This window comes from Manacus candei, unplaced genomic scaffold, assembly GCF_025592945.1.
Source record: "Manacus candei isolate 608988 ecotype Guabito, Panama unplaced genomic scaffold, ASM2559294v1 h1tg000023l, whole genome shotgun sequence".
Classification (NCBI taxonomy): domain Eukaryota; kingdom Metazoa; phylum Chordata; class Aves; order Passeriformes; family Pipridae; genus Manacus; species Manacus candei.
This window is the reverse complement of record NW_026138071.1, coordinates 14,423,556-14,437,402: the sequence shown is the minus strand read 5'-3', so window position 1 is coordinate 14,437,402 and position 13,847 is coordinate 14,423,556. Positions and strand designations below refer to the sequence as shown.

The following is a 13,847-nucleotide window of genomic DNA, read 5'->3' as shown; positions in this document are numbered from 1 at the left end:
TTATTTTTTCATTTCAATGACAAAAGAAAGTGAGTTACCTTTTTTCATCTAAACATGTATTTCACCTTTTAGCTTATTTCTTCGTTGGCTTTGATTAGGTCATGACTTACCGAAGTGAAAAGAATTCATCTTGTTTTTCTTCCAAAACAGTTATAAAAAGACAAATTCCCTGGGCAAGCCAGTCTGTTTAATATTCATAAGACATTCCTGTGATATGGAGTTCATTTTGAAATTGTTCCTCTGCCTGTAAAACAGAACTGGTGTGTAGAACTACTTTCACTTTTTCTGAAAATTATTGTTCTCTGAAGTGTCTGGAATTCCAAAACTGAAGTCATAGAAGATCTTTCTTGTCTGATTTCAACCTAGTGGTATTTTCTCCCATTCTGCATTTTGTTCATATATATTGATTAGGTCAATAAAGTTTTTCACAGCCTGTGAGGTAAGACAGGTTTATTTCAGTGACAGTCTAAAATGTCATGAGAATATGGACAATGATAGAGAACTTATATCCTAGGCCTTTATCAGATAATGGGTTAGGAGTGGAGTTCGGTCTCGATTTCGTACTGGTAGCACAATACTTGACATTCCTCATCATATCTAAAATTATATTCAGAATAAGTTTTCATTAAGCTGTAAAATTACTGATTGTAAAATTGTACATTTATTTGTGATATTCAATCCAAAAGAAAGGGTACGTTGTGGGGTTAGTAGGATTTCAGTGCTTCATAGATTTTGATTCAGGTTTTGGGGCTTCTATAGATTTACTGTACATTCTTGGGCAAGTTGCTTATTTCCTTTGTGGCTAATTTTCATCCTGTAAAAAAGCAGAAAGGGTAATACTTGTTTACTCTTACCCACCAAGATCAAAATGGTGATACTTTATTACTTACCTGATATGTATGATGCAACCATAATCTTTGGTTTATGGTTTGAGGTTATCTGTCAAACTGTAGAAAATTAGCAGAAACTAATCTTAGATGTTCTGAGTGTTTCCTAACACCTTCTATTCCATACCACTTTTATGGAAATCCATATTATTTCACAAGGTGAGGGTATAACTGATAAAATTGTAAGTAATTCAGAGTTATTACACCACTGGTGCAGTAATTATGATCTGATGATTCTTAGAAATTTTATATTGTGCTGGCTTTTCCTCTTTCTTTCATGGTGCTAAATTTTTTTGAACAACCATAAATCCTTTCCTGATATCTACTTTGCATATAGGGAATTTCTATGTAATTATTGCAGAGCTGTTTGTCAAGAAGGGAAGAAGCAGGTGATCTGCATACCAGTGCACTGGTTTGTGTCACAGCTCTGGCATTAAATATGGGCTTGGTGATTCAGCACCATGAAACAAATTCCAGTTATTAACAGGTAATGGGCAATTGCTACACGTATGTCTCAGTCAGTAACTTTCTGTAATAGCATAAATTTACACAATTTCATCTCTGTCAGCTTAGACCTCTATTTAAACATTTAAACCCCTCTATTTAAACATTTTTTCCCCCAAAACTCATCCTATTTTATTTTACAGCAAATTCTTCTAAAAATCTGTGTTAGATGTAGCAATCTTAATCAATGTCTATTTTAATTTTATTTTCACAAGGTAATATTTGAAAAAGCTTTTCTTATTTAAAAGCCAGTTTCTACTGCATACAGTTTATTCTTGATCTCCTTGTACAAGCACAGAATAGTAACTTCCGCGATGACACTGGTGCTTTCTTAGAAAAGATATTTGAGCTAAACAGAAGGGCAAAACAAGGTCACTGGCATTATACATCTACAGAGAACTTTAAGAAATGAGTCAGAATCACAGATGGAATGATAGTTTGCCTTGTCATGAGAACACGCATCTTCAAAAGGTTCCTGCTTTGGAAAAATAAAGTAAAACCATAAGGAACCACTTAAGGAGGCTGCATAAATAATTTGCCATTTGTGAGCAATATATGCAAAATGATAGGACTGCAAGGACTGTATTTGATGGAAAAGCTTCTAACCATTTAAACTGCCATCCTGGTGTTTATTACCTGAATCACCTCCGGGAGTCTGATAAACACCTGTGCTCTGCTGGTAATTCAGGAAAGGAAGCAGCACTCTGCATGACCTGCTTTTTTTCCTCTCGAGCAGTCATGGTGTAATAAACAGTGTACAGTGATTTTGAACATGCAAAGAATATATTTAGACAAGTTAAGGCTACTGCTCTTGGTTTAATGCTTAACAAAGCTAACAGCAGAAAGTGGTTTAGTACCTCAATATGGTGTACGTAGAAGCGGAAGGAGAGAGCAAAAGACAATAGGAGGTAGTGGCACCTGGAAGGTAATTCAGTCATTTCATTTGAAAATGAGTGTAAATGGTAAACACCTTAAAGAGAAATAGAGAAAAAGCAGGCATTTCTTTCAACCTCTAAGTTTTTTAAGTTACTACATGACCAGTAAAGTAATAATTTCCTGGAAAGCAATATTTAAATATATCCATCATCATTTAGAACTTGGACACATACTTAAATATTATTGATTATTTGCAATTGTGTGCATCCGTGTGTAGGTATATTAAACAAAAAAGTAATAGTAGCATGTCAGTGATTGGGATAAAGTGCAAAAATGGAACTGGAGTCTCTAATTACTAGTTGTTTGGGTTTCTTTTTTTTTAATTAAGAAAGCCACAAGCAAATTATAAACATCCAGTTTATAGCATTGCAATCTTACAGGCTTGCTCTCATGAATATGGTAATTTTTTATTTTATGTCCTCTTGAGATGTCTTGTTAAAAACATTTTATTGGTGATCCTAAAATTCAGTAAATTTGAAGCCCTTGGCACCCTGAAGATAGTTAAAGTTCTTCAAAAAATGTCAGCAATAAATATTTGGCAAATATAAAGAATATGCACATTTTCCCAAGTGGGCGATATATTTTTTTCCTAGTTCTTATAGTCGAGTGATGACACTGCAGTTCAGAATATAAGTGCATATTGATATTTTTCTTCCAGAAACTGCATGTGTTGCTTAGAGTACTTCTCCCACAGAGTTATTTTTGTGCAGACACCTGGAAGTGGTTATATACTTGCTCCAGCTTGCAGACTAGTTTTGGACAGTCAGGTGTATGTATAAGCAAGTGGTCTTTATTTGGAGCAATTAAAATTCTTACATTCTCCTCTCTTGACATGCAATTACTAGAGCTCTGCTGTTCCCACTAATTGCTCTTGCTGGGGACATTGGTGAGGAGCCAATGATTTTGATGGGTAGTGGATTATCATTTTTACTCTGCTACCTGAGAAAAAAAATCATTTGCAAAATCCCATGTGTAATTAGCAAGACTCATGATTAATTGTCCTGCAAAATTAGCTTCACTGTTGCTTTTATTTTACTGCTTCAAATATTAATTAATGTTAACTCCTTTCCTTCAGTCCTAGCTTTTGAATATTCAACGTGGCTTTGAAAAATTAGTTAGGGCTTCTACTTGCATTAACATGCTGGAGCTTTGATTTCTGAATAAGTATTCTGATTTAAAAGATCACACATGGGTCATAAATAATTTTTATAGGAGGACAAACAAAGCATCAAAGCATCATGGGAAGGCATTCATGCACTAACTGAAAGTAAATTGTTTCAGTAATGATTCATTCCCCCAGTGCTTTTGGGGAAACATCAGCAAATATGCAAAACACTGCATTGTGTGGGGCAAGACAATTATTTAATGCAGCAATCAATGTATATATTTTCAAACACGTAGCACAGTGAAAGGAGTAAAAATATTGGTGGAGTTTGAGCAGTTGCAGTATCTGTTTCTAGGAATTGCTGGTTGTCATGTTTTGATGGTGTGAGGTGGAAAATGATGACTGTGTGTCAATGCCATCTGCCTTAGTACTCTCAAAATTCTTATGCATTTACTGTTATTACTATGGCAGGGTCAGGAAGCACAGGAAGGACCTAGCAAAGTTCTTGGGTCATTGGGATGCCGATGAATTGAATTCACAGGACAGCTCATTAAAACCAGCAGCAAGATATCCTGACACTCCAAAGAGACTTGGCTTCTGGTTTAGCTGTGTTTTCATTGTGCCAGAACAACTCACACAACTCAGAAGAGAGCTATTTTCCAGGAACTGCTGGTTCCTCCCAGTGCAGCTGTAGCACCACACGTAGAGAGCACCTGCACACCAGTATAGGCTGAATTTTGCCCTCACATCAGTTCTTGCTTTATTTCTTCTCTATGTTTTCAGTGTGCAGCTATATGAGTTTCTTCATACTTCATCAGAAGAGCCCTTGCCCTCCTCGTGCAATAATCTCACTGTAATCTTGTTATAAAACTCAAAGGTGACCACAGGAGAGAACAGCAGGGGTAAAGGTGACAGCATGGTGTATTGGGCAACATACTTGGCTTCTTTATCAAACACTACAGGCAAAGCAAATTTTGGAAGTTCTGTCTCACTGTTCTCATTGAAGTGTACAGTGGTTCTGGCAGCTTTTGACAGACTTTTGTAGTGCAGTGCAAGACCCAGAAAACTATATATATTTTATGATTTTAGTTATTTCAGACTTCTGTAACTGAGCACTGATTTTGGACTTGTATGCCTAGGAAATGGTAATACAGACAGTTTGCCCGTTTTCTGTGCAAGCAGTTCTGTTCTCCACATCCCCACATGTGAAACAACCAAAGAAATTCTTTCCTCATTGCTTGCAAATTAGTGCTTGCCCCAGAGCTGCACAGTAGTTGCCACTGTTGAGCATTCTGCTCTTAGCAGCAACTGCCTCTAGTCTTGCTATCTATTTCTGATTTCTCTCTGTTCACGAGTGTATATATCACACTGAGAGAAAGCATTTCTCCATTGAACCACATAGTTGATTCTACTTACTTTTTTTGATCAAGTGAATGAGTTCTTTTAACTGTTTTTCTAATATTGACTTAGGAGATCAATGATAGAAAAATAGTGTTACTTTTATAAGTTAAATCAGTTTAAAAATCCAACTTGAAACCAGATCTTTGTTTGGTCACATTGTGCACAAATAGGGATTCAAGAATTCTTTACAAGCTCATTAAAGAGCTTGTGTCATCCTTCACATCTTTTTATATAACCTTCTCAAATCTCAGTTTTAGTGAGTGGCTTCAGAGTAAAAGCCTTTTGGCCCTGTTAATAGGCTCAGACATGTCCTTCTCTTCTCTACATTAGAAAGGCCATTGTATAGGCATATTAATTCAAAATTTCTGTAGAGTCTTGGAATGTCTTCATAAATGAGTGAAGACTAAGAAATAAATTCCAATCTGGATGCAAACATCAAGAAAGGTTTCACATTTTACTTGGAACTCTGGAGAGCTTTGAATAAATAAAAGGATCTGTAAGCCTTCTGCTGTTCATCTGTAATTGCTTAGTCAGACTAAGGTGCAACCATGAAGCCAAAATTGATTCACATGCTTTTCTAATTTCAGGAGAAACAGTCATGTATAGTAGTGGTTGCAGAGAAGGAAGCGGGAACACTTTGCAGATGTGCATGTGTGGGATGCTTGCTAGAAAAATGCTAATTTTGTCTCTGTCATCCGCTCTTAGAAGTCTTTTCTACATTGAAAACTACTGTCATCTATTCTGATAAAAACACATCATTCTTCCTGTGTAATCACAACTATAGAGACAATATTTTCTGAAGTAATAGATAGCCTTCTTGCTCTTAAAAATGCCATTTTAAAAAGTGACATGCTGTGTTTAAAGACCCTCGTACACTGGTATCATGCTGCAGCAATCTACTTGAGAGTAACAGAGGGATTTGGATCACAGGTAGGGTCTGGGGGAATGAGGGTCATTTAGGAATTTAAATAGGAAATATTTCAGATTTAGTCCTTTACAAAAATGAAGGTTTTGGTCTGCTAAATTGAGAGAAATTAATGAAGCAAAAAAGAGAAGCTGAGATACAGGAATTGTGAAGGTTGAGACCTTTCTATTTCCACAGCTGTCATATTTAGTGGTCAGGTATCCCCAGAGGCAATTCTCCATGGGTAGCAGGTTTTCCTGCAAAATGGAAACAAAAGAGAGAGAGGTCATTTAATCTTCAAACTTATAATGCAGCAAGTAGCACTGTGCTAGCACAATCTTCCATCTATGAAAGAATTCATAAATCTCCAACATCAACAGACTGCTATGTTGAAGTTTCTAGACTACACATGATGCTGCACTCCTCATCTTCCAGTGATGTCCAGAGGATTTGCACATTTGTAATTCTACAGGAACAAAGGCTTCAGGTTTAGAGTCACAGGCACAGTGGTCATTATCCAAGTTTCCTAATTAGTAGACAAGTATTTTGAGAGACTGAATAACTGATTTTGCAAGGATCTATTTAGGTACAGTTGCTTAGGGAAATTTAAGGCCTTGCAGAATCTGGCTGTGAAACAAAAAGGAAGCTAAAAAGTTCAACCTTTCCATATTCTTTTACAGTATTTTTTTTTAATCTATATTTGCATACAGATTAACACCCCTTTACGGAATGGGGATTTGCATCGGTGACTATTCTGTTGTTTGAAGGCCAGATTCCATTTTTAGTTACTTTTTTTTAGTTTTACTTCTCTTGAAAATGCAGCATTAATAGCTGTGGATTTGGCTGTGCTGTATAAAAACACTTCTTCAAGAAGGCCAGGGGTAACCCATGCTGTGGAGCATATGCAGAGTTCCAACCATCACAATGCTGCCTCTGAGCCACCTGCTGCATTACAAACATACTGAATAGCCTTTGGGAAGGCTTGTTTTCCCTTTTCCACTTATCTTTTATTCTCTATTTTTTTCTTTCTTCAAAAAAAACCCCAACCAACCTATAGGCAGAGAATTATGGCCTTGTTTTTCTCTTCTTAGCAACTATTCCTTTAGCTTTTTCCACTGATCAGAATTCTTTTAGGTGTTAGCAAGAAATACAAATATTTTAAGATTTTTTAACAAATAAAATAAATTACTATTTGATGTGTGGGGAAGGACAGAGGGGAAAGATTTTTCTCTACCTCTTATGAATTAAATACAGCTGCTTCTTTCAAATTGGCCTCTACCAGGAGGCTAAAATATCCTGAAGGTTAGCTACAGCCTTATCTGCTGCTGAGATAGTATTTACTGGATGATGAATATATTAGTTAAAATTTAAATTGATTCTATGGATGGGTAATGTTGATACCGTATTTACTGCTGTGTTTCAATAGTGTAGGCCAATCATTAGTGTGGAGAGAGCTGGAAGAAAATAACTTAAAGGTGACACTGTCTGAAACGCAGGAAATGAACAGTGTTTTATAAATAATATATTTCCCCTATTATGTTAATTTTTCAAAATAAGTTTAGAGTTAAGTGTAATGTTCGATCAGTAGGTACATCTATACTGGCATATTATTAGTCTGTTTAGTCACATCTAGAAATATGTTCTTCATATTTGCGGTTGCCAAAGTAAATAGAAATCAATGAAAGTAGCAAAAGTGCTGAAGTCATTTCAATAAGTGAAACGGTCATTAATTTAAATTTCACACTTGACATTGTTACGGACTAATCATAGAAAATAAGACATTGACTTCTAAATATGTTCCAAGACACAGAGGAATCCTGCAACTTTGTTTTCAAAGTGGCATTGACATTAGAAGGAAAGACCTCTGACTGCAGCAGTTTAGGCAGATGGTAATGGTATGGTAACCCTTCTCAAAGCCTGAAGTCCATTCATATGGATGACATAAGCTTGAGGAGTTAGCAAGCAAACAATATTGAGACATTGGGACTGAACATGTTCTGAAACATCAAAAAGCTCTTCCTGCAGTTTTCAAACATCTAAAAATATATGTGAAGCCTGTTCACAATTTAATGGGAGATAGACAGAGAGCTGGGGGTGGTTATACAGGAAATTAGAAAAGCCTCATCTCATCAGAGTGAAATAAATATGCCATCCTATAAGAAAAGTAATTGGAGGGGTGTGTTAGTTCTGTTGATATCAAGCAGGTGTTCATAAATTAGAATAAATGTTTATAATTGATATTAGTGATAAGAAAGTATTTTAAATTATCCTGAAGAGAGATACCTAACTTGTCTTTCTCACTCCTTTTTTTCATTTAAAAAACAGAGGTTTGGAAAATGCCATTTCCCCCAGCTATCTTATCTAGTGTGGGCTGATGCTCTACTCACCTGCTTTCCTGTGATGTATCCAAATCACATTGCACAATGCAGCATGTGGTGGAAGTAACTTGGAAGGAAGACTGCATTGCAGTTGCAGTAAGTAGCTCTACTTTTGGGTAGTGGAAGGCAGGTAGGTGACATTGAATTGGTGACTTCTGTCTGATAGGTGCAAAGATGCTGTCTCATTTCTCTTTGTTGTCTAATCAGTTCCTTAGTCACAGAGAACTCCCATTAATGAAGAATGAATGTACTTCATTCTCCCTTCCCTTGAGAACATCCTCTCTTGCTTAGAAAATTCAAGAGAATTCAGAATTCCTTAGCACCTCCGACACAGATGCTGTAAGAATCATGGCACAAAAATGCCTTGCTGTCAACCCTTTTAAAAGAACTAACTTTGCTCAGACTTGCTATGAATGCAAGACCCTGCCTGAGTTTGGTCCACTGTAAATAAGATGCTACTAACTGTTGTGAAAATCTTTTCTGATATATGAATCATGACTAAGAGTTTAAATATTAATTTTGTGGTGGGTACACAATATGTTTTAGAAAAAACGTATTTTTTGCTGTTACAATCTCTTGCTTAACACAGGAAGAAATCTGTAGAAATGAACAGCCTCACATGAGAATATGGTGTGCATTTGAATGTATTGCTCGGACATCTGAAGTCTAGTATTTACTGAAATATTTGATAATGGATACAGTATTTCCTGATCAAGAAGCAGAGGACTATAAAAATGAACATGGTGTTTAAGTGGCTTACCATATTATAGCTCTATGTGGACTATTTTTTCACCAGTTTCCAGTGTAAATTGGGTAAACTATAATGATATCAATATGAATTGGTGACCAAACCTGGTTGAAAATTTGACCTTTGGTTTAGTTTTATGTATCTGCTTAATATTACTATTGAATTTTGGATTGATTATTTGGGTGGGTTTTCTTTTTCCACTAAAAAAAAATTTCAATAGCAATTTTGACTTTGGATTTACATCCTTTTTGAACTTAAATTTGTGTATAAAACTATCACACCCTTCAACCTATTGATTGTTTTATCTTTTCTTAGTAGAACTTGAAGTTATTATGTAGTAACTGTACATTTTACAAACCTGTGCAGTTCCAGTCTGATAGAAAATGGTAGTAAAACAGATTCTTCTTGGAAGGGTTCAGACAGTATTTATAATGAAGGATTACATTCAGAAAGCAAGCTACTATGGTGAACTCTCCTACTGAATGAAACAGTTGGGAAGGTGATATACCAAAGGGCTTGAATCAGAGCAAGGTGGTGGTTTGCCTTCTTTTTGACCGATGTGCCTTTGGGGGATAAATATTTCTGTTGTAATTTGCAAGTTGCTGTAAGTTTTCTCATAAATATTAAAAACCCCAGCCTTTTTTTCCTGTGAAGTTGTCAGTCCTTTTTTTCCCTTAGAATCTTCCAACTAATTGTAAAAAGAAAAGCATTTATTGTAGGAAACCCAAAGACATATCATTGGTGTTTAATACATTGTGCCAAAATTATATTTAATTTGCCATAAACCTTTCATCAGATAATATGTCTGTGGGGAAAAAGCTGAAGAGTCCTATTCTACACTTCTGATTGAACTTACGAACCTTTCCTGGCATTCGCGTGGAGTTACACATGAAGCATTGACTAACTCTATCCATGTTTACACATGTGTATGTATTTGGGGCTTCTGTTCTGTGCATCCCTGAATAAATATCCTAAACTGTGGCAGCACTGGGCTTGATGAGGAGAAAGAAGGTTGCAGTAAGGGTTCCTAGGTCCTCAAGTCCTGATCTTACACTACCCCTCTTTTCTAGTAGGTATAAGACTTCAGTGTGAGGTAGTACTTCTATCCCAAAGTTTGGCTCATGCAAACTTATTTTTGCACCACGTACAAGCTTTGAGAACACATTATGTTTGGCAAAGAGCGTGCAACAGCTTCAGTATCCTTAAAATAAGAGTCTGGAATGAAAAGGGGTGATGCGGGGTGGGCAGGAACGGAAAAGGCCTTGGAGGAGACAAAATGATCTGAACCATCTGCAAGAGAAGGTAAGCAAACAGCTGCAATGGGGAGGGGACACACAGGCAGGGAATGTGTGCAATTAGAGTCTGTTTCATATTGGGGGACTATAATTTCGTTTTATGACTGTGTTGACAATCCTCTCATTTCTTTTTTATTGTGAATGACGTCATCAATACTATCAGATGGTTCACTAACAGATGGCTTTGTACCATTTCCAGTATGATACCCAGCATATCATGTTATATTTACCTGCTTTCTGTGGAGTATTTTATCTGGAAGAACTTCACTGTGTAAGAATACATTTATCTGAGGGTCCTATGTAGCTCTCAGTGGGACATAAGGCAATAAACTTGGATAACATTTTGCTAACTAGTTAAGGAAGAAAGTGAATTAAAGTGTTTTGAATTTACTTGTTCGTTTACTTGTTCAATCTTCTAGGAAGGAAAGGATGTCTCTTGATTGGAACACAGTTGCAATTGAAATGGGGAAAAGGAAGACCGTGACACTGTGTAGTGTGCTAAAGAGTGAGAGAAAGCTCTTCTAAGTCCTTTCTTTCTCCCTGTAAATCTGTTTTCTATTCTTTTGCCAGCTTAATGTTCAAATAATTTTTAACTTCTCTTGTGATTTATAGGTAATTTTAACACTTGACACTTTTGACACTGATACCTGTATGCAAGTACAGCTGGAACCTTTACTGTGAAGAATCTATGCCCAAGGTCTGCCCATCATTAAGGTTTTAAGGCAATATCATATGGTGAAGTGTAATTATTCTCTAGTGGTTATGGAAGAACTTGCTGTGGATGGTTGTTCTGAAAGTAGTTCCTTTGAATTCTCTGAAGGGATTTTATAAAATGAAGGAGAGGAGGAAGGGATTCTATAGAATCAAGATTTATATTCATAATATTTGCATTTACTTCCAGACTCACATATCTGTATCTCTAAGTCAATGTACTCTCCTTATAGATAGTATTTTCTGCTATATATCTACATCTACCATTTTGGGGTTTGTGTTCTATTTAAAACCTAGCAATGCACCTAGCTTTGCATAAAAGGTCATCAGTTGAATACAAAGTTAATCCTATAGTGCCAGTTGCTTTTGACCATTCAGGTTAACGGTTGGACTTGATGATCTTGGAACTCTTTTCCAAATAAAATTATTCTATGATTCTATTCAGCCCAATAATATGGGTTACAGAAGCAGCTTCATATATTTGGTCTTCTGCAGGAAAAAACTGTCAGAGAAGTACTCTGGTTTGGTAACACATTCAGGGTTAACGACTCAGCTCCCAAAGATGCAGTACTTGGAGTCAGTGAAAATGCTGCATGAAGGAAGACTGCACGCTTAGGCTTTGTGTGAAACAACGAAGAAAACTAGGATAAGATTAGTAGGAAAATAGATTGCTAATAGTATTCTGCAGCAGAAACTAGAGGATGGGGTGGATCCTTTATGATGTGGATATCAGATCTTTGGAAATTGTTACCAGAGCATCTTGTAGATACTTACACTACAGTGGCTAAAGAGGGGAGTGGTTCATTTATACAAAATGTATAGGAATGACTTCTGCTTCAGAATGTCCCCACACTGAAAATAGGAAGAGGCTGGAGAATATGAGAGGGAAGTATGTTTCCCCTCTTCTTGTTCTATAGGCATCTGCTTATGACCTTGGAGGCAGAGTAAAGCAGGAGCTGGACCTGCTGAGCTGAAGCAGTTTGGCTCTTCTGAAACACAGTTGAGTCTAATAACGAAATCTTTTAATAACAACATGCTAATAGGTTTTCTGGTGTACAAAGTGAGAATAAAATCTATCTACCCTATTGTAAGCTGGTTTGGGTGTATCTAAGTCATTTCCTCACTTATTTTTACAAGGTGATAAACTTACAGACAGAAATTCTTTTAAGCCATAAATACCACGCATGCTGTCATGCCTAGAAGTACAGATAAAGCCAATGGGATGCTAAAAACAGTTGGAGTGCATTCCTTCTCTACCTGGTTTGCTCAGCTGAAACTGTCTGCTATCATTTTGGGTGAACAGTGTTTGACCCTTGCTTGTAGACACAGAGCTCCCATCACTTAGTCACCATGCACTGAGTGACAAATTTGTCCACAGCAGTTGACCTGAAAAGTGGAGGCTTAACCTCACACAGAAGCCTCTGAAGTTTCTTGTATCTGCTTTATCTCTGTAAACATTCTCCAGTCTTTTGCCATCTTATTCTTTACAGACAAGACTCCTATAGTTGCAGACCTTGTCTCTGAATTTTATGTTCTGTTACACTCGTATTTCGTGTTTGTCACGTTATGTAGCTCTGGAGTAAAGGGATTGAGTAACACCCATCATTATTTGCTTGAGTTTGTGCTACTATTGTCTTGAATCAAACAAACTAATTTTTTAAAATTTTCATTTCATGTGTCATGATGTGCATTCTATGCATATTTTTTATCCTTCCACAGTATTTGCAATGTTACTTTAAGGTTTTCCGATAGCAAATTTGAGTAAAATAGGTAATAAATTGTAGAATCAGGTAGTGCCTGATTGAAATAAAAAGTTGTACATATAATACTGAGAAGTGATATGTACACTCATTATCTTCTACTGATCATCAGATTCACAGTGCAAGAAATCACCTCCACAGTGTGAAACCAAAGGCAAAATACAATTGATGTACATTCTATTAAATTTCCTGAATATGGAATTTGCATTTGTACATGGAATTATCAAATCTAGTCTTTTCATCGCACTAAACAGAAAGAGAACAGAACAAATCACTTCTGGAGTCAGTGTCTTAAACCTCCAACACTAAACAACTGCAAAAAGAGATATTATTTCTTCTTATAGAAGTAGAAATTCTTCTTTTTTCTATAACTCCCTACTGAGTATAGAAATGCCAATAGTAATACCATATTCAAAAAATGTGGAAATTCAGGGATGAATCACAAATAGTTTGTAAATTGGGATCATTGATTGAACTCATGCTGAGAAAATTTGTATTTTACATCTAGTGCATTATTTGTCAAAATCTTTCCTGTTCCCCTGGGCAAAGGCGAGAGGCAGAGTGTGATGTATCATTATCATTCAGTTCTGTTGTATAATTTCATTCTTAGAAATAAGACACTCTCAATTTCATATATAAATCAAGAGATTAGAATATTATTGCATTTCATTTATTCAGGTGAAAGAATTTTTCCTCTATCTGTTTTCTTACTGTATGCTGTAGATTTTTTGGGGCATTTTAAACTACATCCCACAGGCTAAAACTGAAGGATTCCAAGCTAGAAGGCTGAAGAAACTCTGTGTGTTTTGGGCAGGTTCCTGAAAAAATTTCTATACTTCTTTTGCTTTCCAGTAAGGGAAAAGGTCAGCCCAAACTATTTCCACAGCTGCTTGTTCAAATTTAGAGAGAGAGTAAACAGACACAGTTACATTCTTCAGTTCAATTCCAGCAGATTTTTCTGCAAAATCATGATGAGGAGTTGGAGTGGGGACTTGACTGTTTATCTTGAAGTTTTTATCTTCCTGTTTGCTGTACTGAGTAGAGCATGAGCAACTAGGGAAAAACATCACCAAATTTCTTCATCAGCTTTTCATTTCTGTGGACCATGGTAAATATATCACTTAGAGGAGAATAGTCCTGTTCCCCTTCCTATGTATGCTTATGACTATCTTACACATTTTTATAGCAATTTTGCCTGTTTATTAAAGTGATTTATTT

General features: G+C 36.2%; 1 long non-coding RNA gene across 2 annotated transcripts in view; it reads right to left on the bottom strand.

Moving 5' to 3' along the window:
• Positions 1–533: 533 nt before the first annotated feature.
• The window catches only part of LOC127471274 (uncharacterized), a 34,980-nt gene continuing 21,666 nt past the window's right edge, over positions 534–13,847 (bottom strand). Inside the window, exons 2-4 of one of the 2 annotated variants that reach the window (XR_007904612.1) lie at positions 5,920–5,994; positions 2,249–2,309; positions 534–814 (exon numbers count right to left, since the gene is read on the bottom strand). This is a non-coding gene — a long non-coding RNA (uncharacterized LOC127471274). The remainder of the gene's footprint in view (positions 815–2,248; positions 2,310–5,919; positions 5,995–13,847) is intronic. The other variant, XR_007904611.1, reaches the window with a different exon arrangement.